Here is a 7,574-nt window from a genome sequence, read left to right on the forward strand (position 1 = left end):
TTTTTGTATCACAGCAGACACAGTTTCTCCAATCACAATCTTCCCATCTAGTTTGGTTTTCCCTGCAATAAACTCCTTGATGAACTTACTGAAGGTGGGCATTTTCAAGGCTTGCAAGAATGGCAAGTTGATTTCCAACTTGCTGAAAATCTCCATGAGATCCTCTGTATCATCCTTTTTCTTCTTCGCCTCCCCACGATATGGAAATGGTTTTGCTCGCTTTACTGCATTTGTGGAAGTCCCAGCCTGGGTTTCATCAACTCCCTTGTTTCCTTCCTTACTTACTTCCTCAGGTTCGGGGTCTAGGAAGAACGGGTCCCTTGGTCGAGGTAGAGATCCCCCTAAATCTTCCTTCTGGGGGTCTCTCTGAACAATGATCTCCCTTGGTTCAGCGCCTCCTTCATGCTGTTTCTGACTTTGTTTCCCTTCTTTGGCTTGTATAGGCGCTTCCTCATCGGCTCCCAACGTTGGCCCTTCATAACCCCGCCCAGATCTCAAAGTAATTTGACTAATATTTGCCCGATCTGGCGGTTTGACGGTAGCAGGAAGTTTACCTTCATTCCCTCGCATCTCATTCAAAGATACTTGTTTCAGCTTATCATGTCCACGGCGGCGTTGCTCCGTTGTACTGAGGGTTGAATTGACCAAAATTTTGTCCTTGACCTTGGTTCTGTCGAAAATTTCCTTGATGATTGTTGTATTGGTTACTCGACCCTTGATTCCCTTGATGGTTCTGTTGGGAATTCTGAAAATTGCCTTGGTTATTCCTTTGGTGAGGTGGCACATAGGAGTTTCCTGGGTTGTTTTGATTTTTGTTTCCCCAATTAGCTTGATCCTGATTCCTGTATCCTAGCTGCAATTGTCCTTCTTGTCCCTTCCCTGGCCAATTGGACTGCCTCTCCGGAGGGTGTGCAAAATTCGTGAGCTGCAAGGGAGGTGGCTGGCTTTGATCATGGTCAGTCCATCTGAAGTTTGGGTGAGTCCTCCATGGAGCGTCCCTCTGTCTCCCTTGATTCCAACTTCCATCGGGATTCCAACTTTCCCATCGAACTTGCTTGAGCGTGGCACTCTCCTTCGTAGGGTTGATCCATCATTGCTGTAGTATGGATCAGCCTCCCTGTTTCCCTGGCTTCACTTGCCTTATTCTTGGTAAAATTTTCCCCCCTCGAGGAGTTCATCAAGTCCTTTGATTCAGGGTTTGCACCTTCATAGAACAAATAGTAAGTCTCCGCTTCTATCATCCTGTGGTTTGGACAAGTATCCAGCAGCCCCTTGAAGCGGGACCAATAAGAACTTAGGGACTCATCGTATTCTTGTTTGCACTCCCGAATCTTCTTTTTCAAGGCATTCGTCTTATTAGATGGAAAAAAGTAATCCAAAAATTCCAGTTTAAAATCCTTCCACGTGTTGATCGAGTCCGGTGGAAGCCTTAGTAGCCAAGTGTTCGCCTCCCCTTTGAGAGCAAACGGAATTGCTTTCGAAGACGGTAGTCCTCTTCATTTGCCTCGTTGGGTCGAAACACAGAATGCTGCATAGTTTACTGAACTCGTTCTTCAAATTCATAAGGGCATTCATTCCTACGCCAGAAGAAAGTAGGTAGAACTCCAAGCACATTTGTCTTGATGTCGATCGACCTCCGTCGTTGATTCGAGACTATAGCATGAGCGGGTTCACCGTCAAGATGTGCGGTGAGCGACCCTATTTCCGGATCGGGGTCTAGTAGATGAGCCATATCTGGGTCCTTCTCCTCCTCGGTCTCGGATTGCTCTGGTTCTGTTGATGTCCCTGAATTCTCCTCCGTCGATGAATTCCACTCCTTTTCACTTTTTGACTCGAACGGGAATGGATCTTCCGTTCTCAATCCCGATCTAGTAGTGATGGTAGATGTAGATTGCTTGATTCGCCACTCGTACTTGGTCACTCCCTCGATCCAGATGAACTTGCCCAACTTCCGCATTGGAAGCCCGCTTTCATAAACCGTCAGGGAGAAAGAAAATAACAAAAATTAGAATATTTACACCAAATCCTTAATACAAAGCAAACGCCATCCATCCCCGGCAATGGCGCCACTTGAAGCTGCTTAGGATGTGATAGTACAAGTGTAGTGTGTGTGCAGTGTTGCGATATTCAAATAAGGCAGGTTCCCAGAGATCCAGCAAGTCCACTAGATCACTTGGTCTAGGAACTCGTAGGTTGTGCGGAATCCCGGTCGTCGGACACACAAGTACTTCCCCGCTTCAAAAACCCTCAACCACTTTACTAAACCTAGTATAGGGAAGTAGGATCGATCCCACAGAGAAGGATACGTAAGACTCGCAATCAAGGATTTGGGAGTATTTTTGGTGTTGGCTGCTGCCACGTATTTTCTTGGGTTGAGGAAAATTAAAATTAACTTGACTTGGGAATATTAGAAAGAAACTTAACCTAACAGCTAGACCTAGGAGATAATTCTACGGTGGGACCACATCTAAGAAAAAGCAGAGTACGACTGGAAAGTGGCAGAATAACTAACTCTAGAGTACTAACTGACAGTGACATCGTCTTCTACAACCAAATTCGCATAAAACTTCTTGAGAAAACACATAAGCAAATCAAAAACAGGGGCTACTAACTTGAAATCAAATCTAAGCATAAATAACGAAGAACTTAACAGATCTGCATACCTAGACGAAGTGAAATAGAAAACAAAGGAAATTAAACAAGTCTATCAACTACTGTTTCTTTCACACGCCAAAACCAACTTCAGACGCTAAATCCACTCCGGATCCAAGCGTCCGACACGGACTCTAAACAGAAGAAATTCTCCATCACGTCAGATTTACAAATTTAAGCTCCGAACACTCAATCAACCACAGATCTGTCACCAAATTCCACATCAAACACCTCAATAACGAAATAAGCGAGAGATCGACATAGCAATTTAAGAATTACGCTAACAGCAGAGAGATCTAAGCAAAATAACTTGAAATTAAACAGCTAAACTCAGATCCATGAGCGATAAGCAGTTAAACATTATCAACATCAAAGTCGACTCCCAAAAGTGAAGTTCGACGGTGGAAACTAGCAAAAACAGCTGAAATTAAAACAATTGTATCTTCGCCCTCACTAGGACGGTGTTACCAAACTCGAGATCTTTAGAAAGTACCCCCCCTATCACGATTATCCCCAGAATTTTTCCCAAGTGTGTGTGTAAATAATGTATGAGCTAAGAAGAGTAAAAACTATCTCTTCTGCGTTGCATGCTCTTCTCTATATATAGGCGTTTTAGGTGGGCCCAGCGAGGTATTGATAATGACTTTGTTGCCCTCAGCTGTAGACTCCTCTGTCACGCCACTTTTCTTTGTAAATTCTGCTCATTTTCACTCCTTTCTCTCGCTAGACCATCTCCTTCCTTACTTCCTTGATCTAGCGCTTTTCTTCACACACCTGGCTTAGGAAACGTGTTAGACCCAGCAAATTATAACATTTTTTTGCGCATACCGATGCATGAAATTAGCCTTATAATGTATGAAGGTAATGTGTATATAAGCACTCAAATCATGCATCATGCAAAGTTTACCATAGGTTTGCTCAAAGTCTAATCCCTCCTCTACTAGATGTGATTAAGCATCAAAAGTCCGAAAGGTCTTTATCTTTGGTTGTAATGTAGGCTCTTTGGTAGGTGAGGAATATTTGGCTAAAAAGTGACTAAAAATAAAATATCCCAAGTAGAGTTAAAGTGACTACACTTTTCTAAAATCCAAGACACTTCTAACACTTTACTTTCTCCTTTAACTCACTTTCCAATCCTTTGATTATATATTTTTTTTCACAACCTTTCACACATTTTTTTTTCTTTTTCTTTCTTACACCTCCTTTCCTTTGTTTTCTAAGATCAAGCACATATTTGAAATTTTTCTCAATTTCACAACTTGTACTTTCTTTACATTAATCACACTACTTTTATACTTTCACCTTATCTCTCCAATTCCTTTAAAAAATAAGATAGTAAAACTAACTAACCCAAGGAATTGTCTCCATTATGTTGGCTTCCAAAGAATAGGCTTAAAGGCTCAAAATTGGCTCCAAAGGGAAAAAATTTTAAATTTGAGAGGGTCAAAACTTTTGGATAAAAGTAGGCTAAGAAAAGATGGCCAATCATCCTCCTAAATCAACTTAAACACTATGTAAACTTAGGCAAAACTAGGACATCCTCCTAAATCAACTTAAACACTATGTAAACTTAGGCAAGACTAGGAGCAAGTTCTAGAAACAAATACATGAATGCAGATAAATCACACAAGAATAAAGTTTAGGCTCAAATCCTCACAAGGTATAAAGCATGATTCCAGACGAACATGCAATTCACTAATTATGCACCTTTTCACGAAACCATCAAATCAAAACGTTAAGCCATACTTAAACATAGATGGAATGTAATATCATTGGCAACTCGGTCTAAAGTGTGTCCCTAAGCATGTGTGTTTCTAAGTTCTTCATGTTAAGTTCACGACATGGATTCAAGAAAACATTTTTAGAATACAAAATTCTCCTACGGGGTTTTGAAAAAACAAAAACAAAAACTTAAAACAAAAAGAAAACCCTAAAACAAAAACCTAAACTCACGGTCCACCACTTCATCCCCCAAAACTTATTTACAACAAAGTGTAAAATAAGTTTGTAGAATCGGTAGGGACATGAGTGAACTACTGAAATAAAAAACGTACCTTGAAAATTTTCGCGTAGAGGTTGGACGGGGCGAAAATCGAAAAATTTTGAAAATCGCACCGGAAACTGCGCCCAGGTGGCGGCCCGCCGCGGCATGTCCGGCGGTCGCCACGCAGCAACATATCATTCCAGCGAGCAGGTGGCGTGTAATACCCGCTTTTATTATTACCTTTTTACGTTAAGATTTTTGCTTTGTGAGCGAGCGAGTGTTAGACCTTGAATAAAATACCGTCTTTGTTTTGAATAATTGAATTGTTGTTGGTTAATCGTGTGGTGAAAGCAGTCTACGAGATTGACGTGAGATTCGTCGGTGGGAAAATTAGGAGTTCGTTTATGAGCATTTGGGAAAAAACACCAAAGTACCAGAGTAAAATACAACAATTTAATAAATATTATAAATCAAATATTCGGGCTATCACTTTTATCTATCTTGCAGCCCATTATCCTATTGAAATTGGTCTACTTTTATTCTAGAAATTTTATTCCTATATTTTTTTCAACTTATTTTTATCAGTCAAATATTTGGTCATATAATTCTTCCAGCTCTCCCAACGGTTTTCTTCCACATCTCCATCTTCCCTGAAAATCTCCAACTGAAAAATCAAGTGTTTCTTCCTCCTTATTGTAACGCACGTAGCCATCCCTTCTCACATTCTTCCATCAAAAATCTGAGAAAAAGAAATCGCAAATACCGTGAGTTTGACATCCAATCTGCCGTTACTTTCTTCTCTTCCTTCGGAAGGTAATCCTCAATTCCATGAATATAAAAATCTCCATACTTTTGATCACATAACACAAATTCTCGACATCACAGATTGAAGGAGAAAGGAGAAAACCAAGAGAATTGTGATATTTTTTCTGGAAGTTGCCATTTTGTTTTCTCTTCTTCAACCTCAATTCTGGAAGATACTTCTGCCCATTAATATTTGGAATTTGAATGATTAAAGAAATTTAGTAAAAGGTTTAAGTTTTGGAAAGAAAAGGGAGAGGGACTTACCGGTTGTGTGTAGCGGCGCTGCTGACGGAGGGGCTGACCGCCTGGAGTGGCGGCGACAACGGCGGTCAGGCTACGGTGGGGTCAGCAGTGGCGTCTGGTCTTCGAGAGGGGCATGAGGCGGCGCCAAATTTTGGAACAAGGGAGATAGGTGTCGTTTTGCTTTGTTTTTGATTTGTGGGAGAAAGTAAGAGCGTGATGAGCTTGCTGTTCTGATTTGAGGAATTTGAGATAAATGGCGGAAGAGAGAGATTAGAAATTTGAGAAGTAAGAGGGAGAAAGAATATTGCTGTTTTAATTGATGAAGAAGACGAATTGGGGCCAGTAGTATAATTATAATATTTCATCTTTCTTTGTTGTTTTTATTTTGCAAATGTGGAGTTGGGAATATATAAATACATATACATGTGGGGTAGGGAGTATATACGTTGTGATTGGGAGTATTTTATGTACTGACTCCTTTTCCTTTTCTATTTTCATTAGTTTAACCTTTAGGGCCTTTCATATTATTAGAATTTGGACCAGTTATTTATTTCTCCATAGTGGGCCGGCAGTATGGGAGCTTGTGTGGACTAGTTAATTGTTGGGCAAAGTTTTGAGTGATAAATTCGAGTCTAAAAAAATATAAGAACTTTATATATATGTTTTCTCTAGGAAAGAACGATGGATAATTTTAAGTACACACTTAGGATGCATGCATTCTTAAATTATTTTTTTTGTAAATTCTAATTTTGCATATCATGTTATTTCAAAAAGGGTGGAATTGTGCACGTTGTTGAGGTTGAGACAGGAAGTTTGTGGAGGAGCTAAGCTTTTGAGGTGGGCTTTCGTTTTAAATAAGGACTATGTCCTAAATATTTTTATTATGTGAAAGGAGGTGGAAAATGTTTGTCTTGCCATGTTTTGTGTTTGAATGAACCTATCTGAAGTGGTTATGCCATGTATGTTAACGAATTCGGGTCCCAGTAGGGCCGCAAACCCTGCTCGGACTGGTGTACACCCAGTAGATCGTGCGCTATCTCTTCGGAGTTGGCCGGTCTAGTGACTTGGTTCGTGGCCACGTTCCTTGTCATGTATGTTCAGATATGGTGATGGTGATGTGGATGGAAAACGGTTGCAACCGATCTTGTGAAATATATTTTAGTGACTTGGGTTCTTTCTAAAACCCCCAAGATCACTTGTCATGGCTTGACAAACTGTTTTGGCATGTGTCCACTGAGTGCATTAAGTACTCAGCCCTGCATATTTGTTTTTCTTAATGTGCAGATTGAGCGGCGACGGGCGGGGAGGATGTTGAGCATAATTCGGATTATTTATGACTTGCTTAGTATCGTTGGATATGTCGTGTCTTCATACTCGGCATTTTCCGTGTCTTGAATGCTTCCACAATGTGTCTTTTTTTAAAAATTCTTTTAGCATTGAGAGTCTAACTCTTTTCAAAATTGTTTATTGTCTAATCTTTATTTCCGTAGAAATAGTACTATGTTGATACTGTCGTTTTTCCAAGTTTTTCAGTTATTAAAATATTTTGGACCAATGTGTTGTTTCCCCTTTTCTTTCCCACTTCTTTAACCCTCCCCTAGTCATGATAAACCGTGTTTTCTATCATTAGAAAATGCGGGCGTGACATGGCGGACCACCGCAGCCATTCGGCGGTCGCCACGAAGAGGTCAAAACCTGCGAAATTTTCAACGCACAAAAAATTAAACTAAAACCAAAAATACTTAAAATTAAAGCAAAAATTGTCAAAAACATAAAAAGAAATTTTCTTAAAGTATCCAAAAACGTGGTACAAATGCTCATTTAAAGTCATTGAGCTTGACTTCTTCAATCTTGAGGAGGAGGGGGGAAACGGGCGTTAAGGTCGTCGAAT

At 40.3% G+C, this 7,574-nt stretch overlaps 1 long non-coding RNA gene across 1 annotated transcript; it reads right to left on the minus strand.

The window, feature by feature from the left end:
- Positions 1-5,060: 5,060 nt before the first annotated feature.
- On the minus strand, positions 5,061-6,013 carry LOC125185455. Its single transcript, XR_007170138.1, has 3 exons — positions 5,705-6,013; positions 5,487-5,619; positions 5,061-5,375 (listed from the first exon to the last, which is right to left on the minus strand). It is a non-coding gene; the product is annotated as an uncharacterized LOC125185455 (long non-coding RNA).
- Positions 6,014-7,574: the final 1,561 nt, after the last annotated feature.

The sequence above is a fragment of the Salvia hispanica genome, chromosome 4 (genome assembly GCF_023119035.1).
Source record: "Salvia hispanica cultivar TCC Black 2014 chromosome 4, UniMelb_Shisp_WGS_1.0, whole genome shotgun sequence".
Classification (NCBI taxonomy): domain Eukaryota; kingdom Viridiplantae; phylum Streptophyta; class Magnoliopsida; order Lamiales; family Lamiaceae; genus Salvia; species Salvia hispanica.